The 15952-nt window shown below is 39.7% G+C and overlaps 1 protein-coding gene across 1 annotated transcript in view; it reads left to right on the top strand.

The window, feature by feature from the left end:
* Nucleotides 1-15952, top strand: part of SEMA3E (semaphorin 3E) — a 129358-nt gene that overhangs the window by 22795 nt on the left and 90611 nt on the right. The window lies entirely within an intron of this gene.

The raw sequence follows: 15952 nt of genomic DNA, 5'->3' as shown, positions 1-15952 counted from the left end.
GTAAAAATGGAGAAGCCAAGCTTAAATAGAGGGGGGGGGGGGGGGTGAGACATCTATTCTCTGCCACATGCCACATACAATTCTGTTTTAACACCTCTCTCTCTCTGGTTGTGTTACTATCACCTGCTAGCTCCAATTATGCAAATGCGTTCAATACCTTACCTCCATGAGGTCTCTGACCCCATGCTGGTTATGATTAACAGAATATGTTGATTGAAACAACATTCACCATATTTATTCCCAGATAATTTTCGTACAAGTCATTCTGAATTGAGAAAGCTGGCCGGATGACCAGTGAAACATCTTCAAGAAAAATACAGCAAGTCCAGCTGAATTAATTTAATGTTTACAGATATGCTGGACACTTTGTTCAGTATATCTGTGCTTAGAACAATAACAAAAAAGCACAGTCAAGAGTATAGCCAGGGCTAATCAAAGCCAAGCACCAAAACCATAGCAGCGAGAAAACACATATAAATCACATCAAGGTCAGGCTAAAGCTCAAGTGAGAAGTAGCAAAGAGTTATACTGTACATACAATTGCTAACAGGTTGCAACATAAGGCATTTACAAGGGCATATAAAAAAACCTTTGCAACAATGTGCTGTAGTCATTCTGACTATGTGCCAGTCCAGGATTTTGCTGTAACTGGATGTGAAGCCGCTTTAGTGCTCTTTGTAATATGTGTAAGTGAATGAAAATAGACTCCTGTTAGTAAAATCAGAAATACTTTGGATCAGTAATGAGGCAGTGCCGCAAGCATTCAAATTCACATATAAAAGGCAACTTATATTGTATCCTCATTAAAAAGAGCAAGAAAACATATACAGATGGGTCAGAGGTAAATAGTTCTCAGCCACTCATTGCAGGGTGGACAGCTCAACCAAGGACATAAAGGTAGCATTGGGTTGCACTTGGTACATCAGAGTCTGGGTCTGGTTTGCAGGGAGACAAAAAAGGAAAGCCATAGAGCCGCAGGATCCTTGGTGAGAATAAACAAAAAGGTGCCAGAAGAATGAACCAGAAAAGATATACACCTACCCCAACCAGTCAGCCCCACACCATGATCCAGATGGCTGAATGTGGCACATATGACTGTCAACATGATAGAAGCATGCACTGCAGGTAAACCTCTGATTCATCAATTTATGTGCAGAGAATTTGGAAGCATGTTCTAAGGATAAACATGCCACAACTACTCTTTCAGAATTGCATACAACTTTGTTGCCAAATAAAATAAATATTCATGTTCATGAGAAAAATCTATTACAGAAAGAAAAAAAGAAAACATAAGAAAACAATATCCAAAATATAAATACTGTTCCATAGGCAGTCTAATTGTTTAAATTTGGGTTATCAGCGGATTATGGCAATTTCAACACTTCGGATATGTTTATATAAGTGATAAAATAACAACTTTTACCATAAATCTCCCCTTTAATTTTGATGTTATCACTCTTCTTATGAAACTACTTGCTACACTTAATCCATAGAATTATATTTATTTTCAAATGCAATATTTGTCTGTAACATAACTATTTAAAATAAATATTGACTATAACACATAGCACTTAATTTATATTGACTGAATGTTATTTCAACCAAAGTACCATACATGGTCAAGATATAGTGCAACATATAAAAGGTTAACATTAAGCGATCAACATATGTATAAGGAATACATAGACATTAATGCTTTTCAAATGGCAGAGAAGAATGTACTATACATTACCAATTAGGCATAGAGCCCTCTTCCTGTAAATAGTTTACTCTTGGAGGAAGATGTTATTAAAATGATGAAAGGCACATGACTCTGAGAAACTTGTTCTGAACTGCCAAATGTTAAGTGCTTTGAACTAAGGACAGCCTGCTACTACCTAAAGATTGTACTGGTTTGTGTCATGAGTACATTAACTAGCACAAAACATATTGCTGCAAGCTATCTTTTTTAAAGCAAAGCAGTTATTACGTTTTCATTCTATAAATATTAGATAATCTTTTTAAATTAGTGGGTGATACGCATAGGTCTAAAATTTGCAAAACTGGTGGAAGATTGCATTAATGATTATTTTCCACTCTAGTCTAATCTCTAAATTTTAGAAGGTGACAGTTATACAGGAGACCATCACCCCACCCACCTAGATTATATTCAGCTCCCAACAATAGGAAACATATTTGATCCATTACCTGTACATTTGCCTTTAATTACATTTGCTTTTAGTGCTGCTTAGTTCTATTTTATATCAGCATGTTTTTATTCATATTTCTTATCTTTATGCGTATACATTCTCAAATATTTTTTTGATGTTTAAGGGAGGTCCCGACAGTCATTTCTCCCCAGGCTACTCCCTGTTATTAAACCATGGGGGTCAGATTCTGGGAAACCAACTAGTGCTGCATGACTCATAACCAGTAATGTTTAAGGCACTTGATTCAAGTTTTTTTTTTTAGATTTTAATTCAGTGAATATTTTGTTAGAATTATCTTCTACTTACATTTAGGAAGAGTAAATACTTGACATCTAAGAAGCATATGCATAAAGCATCACATAGGGGTCTATTCACCAAGCTGCCGTAGGCAGCCGAGTGAATGACCGATCTGAAGTGAAGTGAGCCGAACACTGTTCGGCTATTCACTGCAGGCTGGTGCAGCTAATTTCAGCCGTACATCGGCTGAAATCAGCCGTACATCTGCTTGCTTCGAGTGGCTTCGGGTCGGCCGAACATGTTCCGCCCAGCTGTCAGAAGCAGGCCGAGTGGCCGGCCAATGGTCGGCCGCTCGGCCAGCTTCAGCTTTCAGCACTGCTCAGCCGAGCCGATGCATATACGTTCGGCTCGGCTGAGCCGCTCTGCGATGATCGGGAGCTGTAGGGCTATTGTGAATAGCCCGTACAGCACCCCTTCGGTTCTACTGAACCGAAGGGGTCCTGGGGCCGAAGCTAGCCGAAGGATCAGCCGAAGCTACGGCCAGATCCTTCGGCAGCTTTGTGAATAGACCCCATAATAAATGTGAGCAGGCCCGCTATTGACTAAAAAGAATTAAGTGAAAAAAGACCAAAGCCACAACTTAAACAATACCTAAACTATAGCTTAAAAGCTTGCACTTACCTTTAACTAGCCTCAAACACACTTGATTGTATAAACAGTAAATGTTGTGGGATATATTAAACAGCAAGAGAGAATTTTGTCCCTGAAGTTGATGTGTTGGAAGCAGAAAAAACGGTCAAGCATAAGGATTAGAGAGACTTTGATATGGGCCAAATTGTGATGGCTAGACAACTGGGTCAGAACAACACCAGAACTGCTACTCTTGTGGAATGTTCCTAGTCTGCAGTGGCCAGGTCCTACCAAAGTGGTCCAAGTAAGGAAAAACGATGAACCAGTGACAGGGTAATGAGCAGCCAAGGTTTTTTGATGCATGTGGGGAGTGAAGGCGGGGCCATCTAGTCCAACCCAATAGAAGAGCTACTGTAGCTCAAATTTCTTAAGTTAATGCTAGTTCCTATAGAAAGGTGTCTGAAGACACAGTGCATTGTTGTGTGTTGGGATGCGATGCACTGTGCGGGCAGTGGGCACCTGGTGCAATTTTTTGCCTCAGAGTGCTCATGATGTCCCGTGTCAGCAGTGCCTACAATGGGCATGTGAGTATCAAAACTGGGACACAGAGCAATGGAAGTAGGTGGCCTGGTTTGAGGAGTCATGGTTTTTTGTTTGCATCGTGTGGGTGGCTGGGTGGATGTGTGTGTCACTTACCTGGTGAAGAGATGTCACCAGGATGCACTATGGGCTTTGGGAAATGTTCTGCTGAGAAAACTTTGGTCCTTCCATTCATATGGAAGTTACTTTAATACGTACCACCTACCTAAACATTATTGGTGGCCAAGTACACTCTTACATGGAAACTATATTCCCTGATGTGGCTTCTTTCAGCAGCATAATATGCCCTGCCACACTGCAAAAATAGTTAAAGAATGGTCTGAGGAACACAACAAAGAGTTTGAGGTGTTGACTTAGCCTCCAAATTCTTCAGATCTCAATACAATCGAGCATCTGTTGGATGTGTTGAAATAACAAGTTTGATTCATAGAAGCCCACCTGGCAACTTACAGAACTTAAAGGATCTGCTACAGACAGCTTGGTGCCAGGTACTACAGCATTCCTTCAAAGGTCTAGTGGAGCCCATGCCTTGATGGACTGTCTTGGCAGCAAAAGGGGAACCCATTCATTATTAGGCAGGTGGTCATAATGTTATGGCCGATAGGTGTATTTTCAGTACTAATGCTTCCTAGTAAAAATCAACCCATGTTCTATATGATTATCTATATGTTAGAAGTAACAGCCTAAGTTCCCTTAGCAATGTAAATGAATGAAACTAATTTTCAGCAACTCCCAGTTTCCTAAGCATTTCCACACACAGGATTTCATGTTTGTATGTAGTGTGAATATGAACACATCTGTCCATGGAGTATTTTGTAGAAAGACAGCTGAATGCATGAATATAGAGGGATTGCAGTGAGGTGCTATTGGTTTAACACATGCCAGATACTATTATGTCAGCTCAGAGAATACACTGTAAACATTTCTGTATTATATCACTGCATATGTTGTGAATTTCCATACAAAGGGAAGACAACAGTAATAACAATGTCTTCAATAAGTGCTTAATGGTTTATAATATGGAGCAGGTCCTTTATGACACCAATATTTTAGCTGAGGTCAAAGAAAGGGGAATTAATTTAACTTGTACACATGTACACATTTGGATTTTCTTTTGATTTTAGATGACAAAATACCTAATATGCAAATTAACTCAAATGTTGATAAAACATATTGAAGTCCTATATTTACTCAATGGCTGAACACATAATACATCCAGGGCGGGATTTCCTCTCTCTGCTGCCCCAAGGCCAGGCTCTTCAATGTGCCCCCCTACCGGCCAACCCTCCCCCAATGGAGAATGGCAGACCTGCAGGCTGCATACAAGTGATCTCTGCGACATCACTGAGATCACTTGTACAGAACAAGCGGCGGCTTCCCCGCTGTACATTTAGCTCTGCTTGCCCAAAGCAGTGCTAAATGTAGAACACAATTAGCTGCCCGTCGCCCGGAACTGCATGTCCCGGGTGTTGGGAGATAGGAATTCCACACCCCTGCTGCCTCTCTACTCCCTGCTGCCCTGAGGCCGGGCCTTTGTTGGTCTTGTGGGAAATCCAGCCCTGAATACATCTACTCACTTTATACTCAGATGAGCAGTCATATTTGTCCTTGTTTGGACCTTATCATCTTAGCCATGATTTTCTTTCCAATTAAATGTAGAACTGTTTCTCTCCAATCATATTATTGGGGATAGAAACACCCGGTTATTCAGCGGCTCCTTCGGGGGTGAGCGCTACATTATCAACATAACAGATTAGTTACCCAGCTAGAGGTAGTGGCGCAAACACATTATTTGATGTATCACCAAATGTGACAACAATTTGAGTGATAACAAGCATTAGCAAGCTACATAGAACACTTCTAACAGTTGAACCATTTAGCAATTTCAGCATACAATCATTTGAAAATACTGTTTGCATAATAGCAATGAACAATTATTTTAATGCAAATTAATTTTAATATAAACAATTAAACATTTGAATCATGAGTGAAAAATCTGGTTTGCTATGGATTTTATACAATATATGTCTGAGGAGAAAAAAAAAAACGCTTAGTCATCTCTCCAAAACATGCACATCTTCCAATTTTTTTGTCTCTTTTCAATCACTTTAGAGAGGAACTTTGTCTGTCCAGGAATTCCAGCAGCATCATGCTGGAAGCCACAGCTCTGCTGACACAAGCCAGGTCCTACACCAACATCATCCTTCACTTTGTCATCAAGAGCTGGCTTTCACTTCTGGGTTAAGACAGCCAGCCCTCAATGACCTCTAAGTCCACCCATCAGTTACTGTGTTTCCCTGCTCCTGCAGCCTTCTGACATAGGTAGATATCCCAAAAAGCTATAGCAGTATCATTCTCACCTAGGCCAAAATAGCCGTGGGGCAAGAAAAAATCTAAACAGGCTCTCCACCCAAAAAAAGGCTTTCTCATATTGCAGGGGAAATGGGGTAGGGAGCCAGGTGGATTAACTGTAAACAGGGATGAAGGTCTGCTTTAAGGAACGAAAAATACAAGTTGATCCAACCGGAAATCCAGTGTGTTATTAACTTTCTGTAGTGGGCTGCCAACACTGCCTCTGCTGCACCAAAACCCCAAACAGTGCCTGAGTTATGCTGGTTGGACAAAAAAAACCTCCCCCTAATGCTATGGAGGTAAAGATGGGGATGTCTTTTGTAGACTATCTGCGGAGAAGTAGGCAGACAAAACACAGATAAATGTTTTTATTTATTTTGCTCAGCCATTGACTTTGAAGTCCTATATAGTCATATTTGTTTTTCTAGAATGCTGGTTAAATAAATCAATATAAAAAATTAACAAGTTATTTTACTAAAATGATCAAAGACAAAGCAGCTATACATCAGTCTCATATAACACTGTACCCAGTGTTTCCTGTATTTGTACACAGAGGTGAAAAATGGAAATGTGCTATCTTTAGTAATACATGCTGTGTAGTGCTTTGTTTTCCTGCTGTCCAGATGTCACTCTGTATGATGACCTTAATGGGCCAGCCCGCTGATAACAGCAGGGAGCTGCTTTCAGTGCTTTCTGGAACAAGCCATGAATCTAATCTCTCTTTCCCAGTGATTATTTTGCAACTACAAAACCTGTTACATCACAAGTGCTTTTTCTATCTGGTTTCTTTGGAGGTGTAAAGCTTGTGTGAAAAAAAAAAGATTCTTCAACAAATGCGGAATAACAAAAAGCATTGTTAATCTTAAGACACTAATAGCATTATTCTTTGTACCACGGTATGCTATTTTTAGTTCAATTCTATTTTATAGGCACATACAAGCAACACGAAGGTATGTTTTGATGAAACGCATTTTCATTGTGCTCTGCAATACAAATTGTAATGTTTGTACTCTAAAAACCAGTTCCCATGCACATCAAAGTAGATGCCATCTATGATCATATTGATACATGCATGAATTGTGTGTCATGAGACCTGTGCCACTTCAGAGGCTGTTTAGCATCAAGAAAACAAGTGATGCTATAATGACAAAGCCCCAGCTTTCTGCAGCCTAAAGGTCACCAAATCCATAGCTGTTCTGTGTGACATTCATAGTACTGGGCTTATTTTTCCTCCTCAGTGACTTATCTATATGACATTTTATATAATTTTAACACTGTATGATGTGTTCGAAGAATTTGCTCTGGCTCCATCATGATTCCCAAATGATCATGTAAGCAAAACATGTTTTTATTTTCTATTGATGCTATTTTTATAGCCTTTGACATAATTTTTCTCTTACCAGGCCCATATAAACGTAATAGGGGCTGCTCACAAAAGGTAAATTACAGTTTTTATACTTTGCTATAAAATTAGTTGTTTTTTTTATAATTGATTCCAGTAACCGCACACAAATACAGGCACATTAGATGCCAGCAAGCTCATATAAGCAGTTTGAATGCGAATTGGCAGTGTATGAATACCAACAGCAGCCTGGGTGACTTTCATCAGAAAAAATGCATAAATTATAGAGATGACTGCTGCTTTTCATCCTACACTCATACTTACAGTGATGGATCACACATGTATGTTGGGACAAAGAAAGGTTTTTCAGCAGTCTTGTTTTCTGATGTCCAAACTGCCATCTAATGTCATTTAGACCAGCCTTCCACTGGACTGAGACAAAAGTAAAAGTAACATCCCTACACAATGCCTTTGTTTAGAAGTACCACGTTGTGCTGTCTAATTTAATACCTGCATCAAAACCATCTGCATATTCTGTATACATAAGTTCAAATTTATTACTGACAAAATCCAGAACAATGTTGAGGGCCATATTCAGGAAAGACTTAAGGGTTTTTTTTTTTCACCAATTATTTAAACAGAGGAACAGCTCGGAGTTCAGCTTTAATGGCAAATTGCATGCAGCTATTTTAATTTCAGGTAATTCTTAAATCAGAACTCCAGCAAGCAATTTTTTTACCAACCCAAGTTTACTCCTTGCCTTTCATCAAACATCTGTAATTAAATAACTAGGTATCTGAAAATAAAAATTAAAAGTCATAGTTACATATTATAGTAATTTGAGGTTAAGGGCTAGGTTCACACCTGGGCGACTCCTGACCGCGCAGCAATCGTGCACAAAACCACGCGGATTGCCATGCTGTCACGGAGTTGCCCACCGCAGGCGATCATGCTGTGGGTTCCATTATTTTCTAACGGCACCCCAGCTAAAAAAGCTGTGTGTTGTGTATTGCAAAAGAAGGTACATGTAGCTTTTTTTAGCGATTCCTGCGTGGATGTCACCCCATTGAAATCAATGGGGCCGCAAGGCGACCGCTGTGCGCACTAGCACGCAATCGTGCGGCCCTGGTGTTGTGCAGGTGTGAACCTAGCCTAAATAAAGGTCCATTGAGTTCAACCTTTGTGAGCTTGTGTGTGTGTATATGTATGTTTGTGTGTGTGTATGTATGTATGTATGTATGTATGTGTGTGTGTGTGTGTGTGTGTGTGTGAGTGTCTGGAATGTCTGTGTGTTCCAGTCATTAAGAGTACCTGCACCCCTGTATGTTCTGGTCTCTGGACAATTTCAGTTCTAGTCTCTGGACAATGTTCTAGACAATTTTTGGATAATTTCTGTTCTAGTCTCTGGACAATGTTCTGGACAATGTTCTGGACAATTTTTGGACAATTTCTGTTCTAGTCTCTGGACAATGTTCTGGGCAATTTTTGAACAATTCTGTTCTAGTCTCTGGACAATGTTCTGGACAATTATTGGACAATTTCTGTTCTAGTCTCTGGACAATGTTCTGGACAATTTTCAAATGCTCCCACACTTTCTGCTGATACCACTGCTTTTGGAAAGGAGTTCCAATATTTTACTGCTCTAACAGAAACAAATCATCTTCACTCTTTGTGGTATCCTTTTCACCATTTGTGGTCATGGTCATGTAACGTAACCATTTTCCTTCTTCTCCTTTGTGAGCAGATGATGGGTGGGGAGCAGTGAAGAACAGCTTCAACATTGTAATCTTTGTTTCATGTTACTAGGGACTATATGTCCCATACTGCATTACACCCCTAGCCAGTGAGCATTGTGAACTAATCAAATTTTTAAGCATGGCAGGAGGCCACAAATTTGTTTGTTAAAAGTCCCTTTACTTAGAATGACCACATTTTTTCACAGACATGCTTCAGTGTGGTTACTGGGTGATAATGCCACAATTTCCAGTCAATAAGCCTATGACTCCTCCTTCAACCTGCATGAGATATGCAAAAACATCATCCACGTAGTCTGCAAAACTATATGGGGGTGTGAAAACAACAGGAGCCAGGGCAGGAAAAATGTGCCTTATTAACCTCCCGGGCGGTATTCCCGAGTGTGGCTCGGGGTTAATTTTCAGTACCAAGAGTGGTAACCCCGAGCCTCGGGATTGCACAAAAGTGTCACTTACCTTGTCCCTACAAGCCCGCGTTGTCCTCTGCTGTGTGCGCCTGGCCGATGCCGGCATTCGGTTTTCAGTTTTGTTTTCGGGCGTCACAGAGGGGGGGCATGCTTGTTTGGACAGATTTAGGTGAGTTATTCCTAAGATTTACTATGAATTACAGGCCTACAATATAAAACAACAAATTGCCATGAAAAACAATGTAAATTAGCAGCACATTGATTTCAGTGTGCTGATAACGGGTTAAATGCCAGTAAGCAGTTAAATGTATCAATTGCCAATGTAGGCCTAACCCTACAGCTCTGACATGCCAAACCGGAATCACCCCAAACACATGGTGGTGCTTATTATGATGGCTTGGGGGATGGCAAGGCTCACAGGCACAGCATCCATACCTGACCCAAAGGACAGGGGAGTACTTGGTCCCACTGCTTTGAAGTAGATAAGATCTGCATCTGGTTTAGTTACTTCACACTTCTTTATTGTATATACTCTACCATATAATATATACCCTGCCATTGTTGACTGTTTTCCCTAGTCTCATCATTCTTACAGACTCTGTAGTGCCCGACACTTTTGCTACTTAGAGTGCAACCAAAATCAAAACTTTTTTTAGTTTTGTATAGACTGCAAAGGGATTATAACACTTGTCAGGGTTTTATTGCAGTCTGTTTCTCTGTTAGGGAGATTCACTCACTCTATTTGCCCTGATGACCGTTATTACTGAAAGTGAAATTTTTGTTTGTCATCAGAACAGGAATAGATGGGTAATCTTCCAAAGGGGATACTATACTAGGTGTGGTGACCCTGCTGACCACCAGTGATTTCCTTCTCTTTTGAGGGCTTTCCTCTCACTTCCTGGTGTGCTATCAGACAGGAATTGAAGGGAAATCTCCCCAAAGGGACACAGATGACAAGAAAAGGCTGAAAGGGAGTTGTAACCCTCCCTTACTCTATCCAAAGCTACAAAAACGTTTTGACTTTAGTTCCCATTCAATACAACATACACAGGCCTGCATTATTGCAAAAGTAAAGACATATTTTTTTTTACTTTTCTTCTTTCAGTTCAATCATACATACAGTTTGTCTTTGCAGTTGTTAAATGCTAGTGTAATAGGGACTTTGCATATTTACAGTAAATGTATGTTATATTGATTATACCTAGGTTAGCATGCCATTAATATAGTGAATATGTCTGTGGCTGCCATGTGAATTAGGTTCATTCAGCATTCTGTTATAGCATTGAACATCTGTTTGCTTTTACAGTCCCTGGTTTGCCAAATCTCTTCCTTCATGCTTTCTACAATTTCTAGCAATTATCAAACAATCTTTAAGACAGGTATGCAGAAATGATTGAATAAATTATTTATCTTAAAGCTAAACATTAACATTAATTATACAACATAAGCCTTTTGCTTACATAAAGAATATGCAGTAAAATACCTTCTAATATAACCAGTTCTATATTGTTAACTTTTACTCATAACTCCAGGCAAACAGATTCACAGATGATATACATATAAAGGAGCTATTTTGCCTGCCAAATTATTTGAAATTCTGTGTAGCTAGAGATTTAGACAGCTCCGCCACACCACACTGCCCAGCCTGGAAGGAAAAGAGTACTGATTTTTCTCTACTGCAGCTTATTAATACTTATAGATCTCTTCCCTACCATACCCAGTAACTGGATAGTGAAAACAAAGCAGAAGATTGATGAGCTCATCTCTCTGTCACTCCTCTCTCCTCCTAAAGTATGCTCCTTGCACTGTATCACAACTGATTGTGCTGCTTCTCTTTTCACCAGTTTGAACTCTGCTGTACAGGGATTGCAAGAGGCTGATACCAAGTCAAATTTGAGTACTTACACTGCTTGCATTGTAAAATTACATTTGATGTATTAAAAAATATAGGGGTCTATTCACTAAGCTCACATAGGCAGCCGAGTGAAAGACCGACCTGAAGTGAAGTCAGGCGAACGCTGTTCGGCTATTCACTTCAGGGTTCGGGTCGGCCGAACATGCTCAGCATGTTCGGCCTACCCGAAGTGCAGGAGGAGTTCGACTCAGCCGATCCAACATCTGGATTGGCTAAGCCGAACCTCCGGCAGGCTACTCACTGCTGAAGAACAGCAGAACAGAAAAATTGTTTTAAAAGTTTTTAAAAAAATAGAAAACGATTGTGCGGAGCTAGCAATGACAGCTAGCTCCGCGCAATAGTGTTCTATTGGCCGGCGGTTCTGCTGCCGTCCAAAAAAAGAAAAAAAAAACCTACTGCCCCAGGCCGCCCAGGAGAGAAACACTGATTTTTCTTTTTTTTTCTTTATTCTGACACGGAGCCGTGTCGGAATAGAAAAATAAATAAATACATTTTTGCCCATAGGAATGCATTGCTAGATTGCTATTGGCTATTTCAATTTGCAATAGCCAATAGTAACCCTCTGCTGATGGACCTGATGGAGAACTTCAGCAGAGGGTGGGTGCAATGCTAGTTTACTATTGGCTATTGCAAATTGAAATAGCCAATAGGAATCTAGCAATGCATTCCTCTGGGCAAAAAGTTTTCTCACACAGTAACTTTTTGTGCACACTCGAGTACAGAATTGAGGATCATTGTTAGTGTAACGTACTAAATGTTTAACCAAACCTAAAGGCAACTAGTTTTGCATACCTAACTGATGGTAATTTAGAGACATGCCAAGGTTGCTATTAAATTGTTGCATTTAAAGCACAGGGCTCAATCACTCAAGCATAAATGAATCAAAATAAATGCTTATCCATTACTTCTATGTACCTAGGAATTGCTAATTTGCAGACTTCTTTCATTTCTGTTTATAAGTTTTAAACATTGCATTTTAATTGTTCGTCTGATATGTCCCTTAAGACCTTAATTTGAAGACCAGGCACCACTAATGGAAGTCATGTGTATTAGCAAAGTGACAGCTTGAGGTACTATATACTACCAGATCCCTTGCCAAGGTGAAACAGGAAAACATGTTTCTCTATTAGCAAGAATTATGGGATGCCACTAAACCCTTGACCTTCTTTTTAAAAAATGTGAACCTTATTTAGGAAATAAATATTCTCATGCTGACCTACTATTTTAATGAGTTCTAAAAAAAATTTCAGATTTGGTTATAGCAGGTTACTTTTGCAGTAGGAAAACACTGGTGTAGCTATCATTATGTATGAGACATCAGTAAATCTGAAAATATAAAAAAGAACTTTGTTTACAGTTTATTATACTATATTTCATCTTTGCATAACAGATGCTGTACTCTCCGGTATATTTCCAGATGGGGTAAACATAATTATGTGAAAGGCAAGTCATCCATTTCTCTACACAGTTTACGCTAAGCAAACATAGATTAAATGTATTTATTAAAGACACTTAGCTTATGATAATATAAAAAAAAGCTTTGATAATTAAAAGCCTTTATGTATGAAAAACTTTGTTATGCGTATATGCTCTATGGAAATTATTCACTGCATCACACCTGAATGAAGGCCGAAGAGACAATTGTAGAAAGTGGGGCCAGTTGGCTATCTTAGCAATCCTGTTGCAGTCGTGACATGTGTGGCCTTCATGTACAATGCAAAGTCTACAGAACATGAATATAGGTTTGTTCATTTTTAACAGTATAAAGACCCCTTTTAAATGGGTGCCTTTAGTTCGGATCAGCAGGGAATCTTAACACAGATTCCCTGCTGATTGCAGCAGTTTGGAATGGATGTCATAAGAGTGACGTGTCTATCTATCTTTTTCCTCCATCTTGAAATGGAGAAAAAAACTCAAATTAACGTACCCATGTTGGTTTATGGGGGGTCAGATGTAAATGCACATGAGTGCGTTTACATCAGATTACCCCTGATATGCCATGATCAGGTCCACCAAAACAGAACTCTGTGGTTTCCTGAACCTGGCCAGAGTTGAGGGGAATTGGATGTAAACGGATCCAGATCCGTTTAAATCTGGGCTTCCAATCAGATCCACCTGAAAAAGTGATAGTCCAAACCTGATTGGAATGCCAATGTGAAAGGGCTATGTATACTCTCTTTGTTTTGTAATAAGCACTATTTCATGGTCTACAAACTGTTTATTTTGTCTTCTCCATTAAGTTTTTTAAACTAACTTGCTGTCTCTGGAATTTCATTTTTGAGACTTGTTTGACTGTCTCCTGACATTTTATATATACTTTCTATTTAGTCTCTGTGTCAAAGCTGTCTACTGTGTCATTGCCTTAAAAGCCCCAAAGTAAAAGGTGAATTTTGTTCATTATAGAGAATGTAGCTTCTTTGTTTTAAGTTTACATTTTTGATACATTCATAAATGTATGTTATTTGCAGTTATAACAACCAGTCTTTTGTTCAATATTTATAAAAGCAGTAAATAACAATTTATAAAATCTAACAATGTAGGCTCCACCGTAAAAATTATTGTGACAGGCAGATATACTCCTGAGACAGCATGAGAAAAACCTGGCGAACTTCAGCACACTGAGACTCAGCCTTGCTAAGTTACTAACTTCCTTTTTCTTAAGGTCTGTACACAGAGATGTTTTGAATTTGCAGGAAATACTTTGTGAGATGGGACTGTGTGTATGTAGTGTTTCCTACAAATTAGAAAGATCTCTGTGTGGAGCAAGCTCTTCTGACAGTCAACATCACTGTTACCCCTGTGGTAACCTGAAATGGTGCAATTCCTTTTCAAGCGTCATACTGTCTATGAAACCAGGGGTAGCATCTGAGATAATGAATCTAGTAGGCTCCACAAAGAACATCTAATGGTTATTATACAGAATGTAAATACATTGCAGAGAAAACTGTTTATCATAAATAATTCATGTACAAATGCTAGTTGTGGTTCAAAATGATGGTACTCTTCAAATAAAAATATTGTTTAATGTTATTTTATCACACATTTTCCTGCTTTAGATTGTATATCCATTGCTGTCAGTAATTTTCAAACATAACATATAGGTACTTTATGGTAATACTGCACTGTGTGTGGCTTGTTTTGGCATTTGTATGTACCTTTAACAAGTAAATATTGACTGTCAAGTTTTTTTTTTTTTGGAATGCAGCTTTCCGGACTGTTGATTGAGCTAGTGTGTGTTGTATGCCATGGTGGTGTTTATATCTGGGCATTTGTGCTCTTGTTCTAAATGTTAGGCCTCATTCACACTGGCAATAACATACATTCATTTATAGGACAATTCTAAATGCATATAAATGTGTGTAATTACTTTAATTAGTATAATTCACAGTGGGGGCAAGTTATATAAACTGGAGCAGACAAAATCTGGTGCAGTTGCCCATGGCAACCAATCAGCTTCTCTTTTTCTCTTCAGCTTGTTCAGTTAAGCTTTGTAAATAAAAGATAGAATCTGATTGGTTACCAGGCACAACTGCTCCAGATTCTGTCCAGTTTTGATAAATTCCCTTAACTGTGTGTTTATCTGTGTTTGGGTGCATTCAGTTCAAGTGTGTTTAGAGAAAAAAGAATTCTGTGCACCCAGGGGCAGATTAGAATGTGTCTAAATGCATGTAAACATATGTAAATGCATGAAAACATGTGTAAATGCATGTATAAGTAAAAAAAAAAGATTGTTTATACTTCCTAGATAATTTCTCCTGCATTTATACAAACCAAATAATTATCATTGAGGCATTGCAGTTATGTACCAGTCAACCTCAATCCCTTTTTTCAGTAACACTGAACTGAGTATCCCCGATTGTGGTACTAAAGAGCTATGCTTCAACACTACCACTACTGGCTGCTTGCTCCCAATGTAGATTGACTATGGGGTCTATTCACTAAGCTGCCATAGGCAGCCGAGTGAATGACCGACCTAAAGCAAAGTGAGCCGAACGCTGTTCGGCTATTCACTTCAGGCTGGTACACAGGGCCGTCTTTAACGCAGGGCAAAGAGGGCACATGCCCCGGGCCCTGTCATGGTTGTGGGGCCCAAAGCAGCTGCCCCTTGAGCCCGCTGTCTGCCGCGGTCGTACCGTAGGAAGGTACCAAAACATCACATTAGATGGGGGGGTTGGGACGTACCAACTGTTCCGTACAACTCGTACGGAACAGTTGGTACGTCCCAAATCCCCCATCCAATGTGATGCTTTGGTACCTTCCTGCCCACATGCAGGAAGGGTTTTTTTTCCTCAGGGGCAGCCGCGGGGCTCTCACTGCTGGAGGCTGAGCGGCAGAGCCTGTGTGTAGTCAAGTCACTGCACTGGTAAGGTAAGCCAGCAATGATCTGGAGCTGGGGGGGAAGGGAACAGCAGCAGCTGCTGAGTGAGATGAGGCTGGGGCTGGCTGGTGGGATAGCAGCAATTGAGGCTTGGTGTTTGGCCTGGGGCTGGGAGGGACAGCACAGCAGCTTAGTTTATATGGTCGAC

The sequence above is a fragment of the Nanorana parkeri genome, unplaced genomic scaffold (genome assembly GCF_000935625.1).
Source record: "Nanorana parkeri isolate BGI_ZX_2015 unplaced genomic scaffold, ASM93562v1 scaffold574, whole genome shotgun sequence".
NCBI lineage: Eukaryota > Metazoa > Chordata > Amphibia > Anura > Dicroglossidae > Nanorana > Nanorana parkeri.
This window is presented reverse-complemented; position numbering and strand designations above follow the sequence as displayed.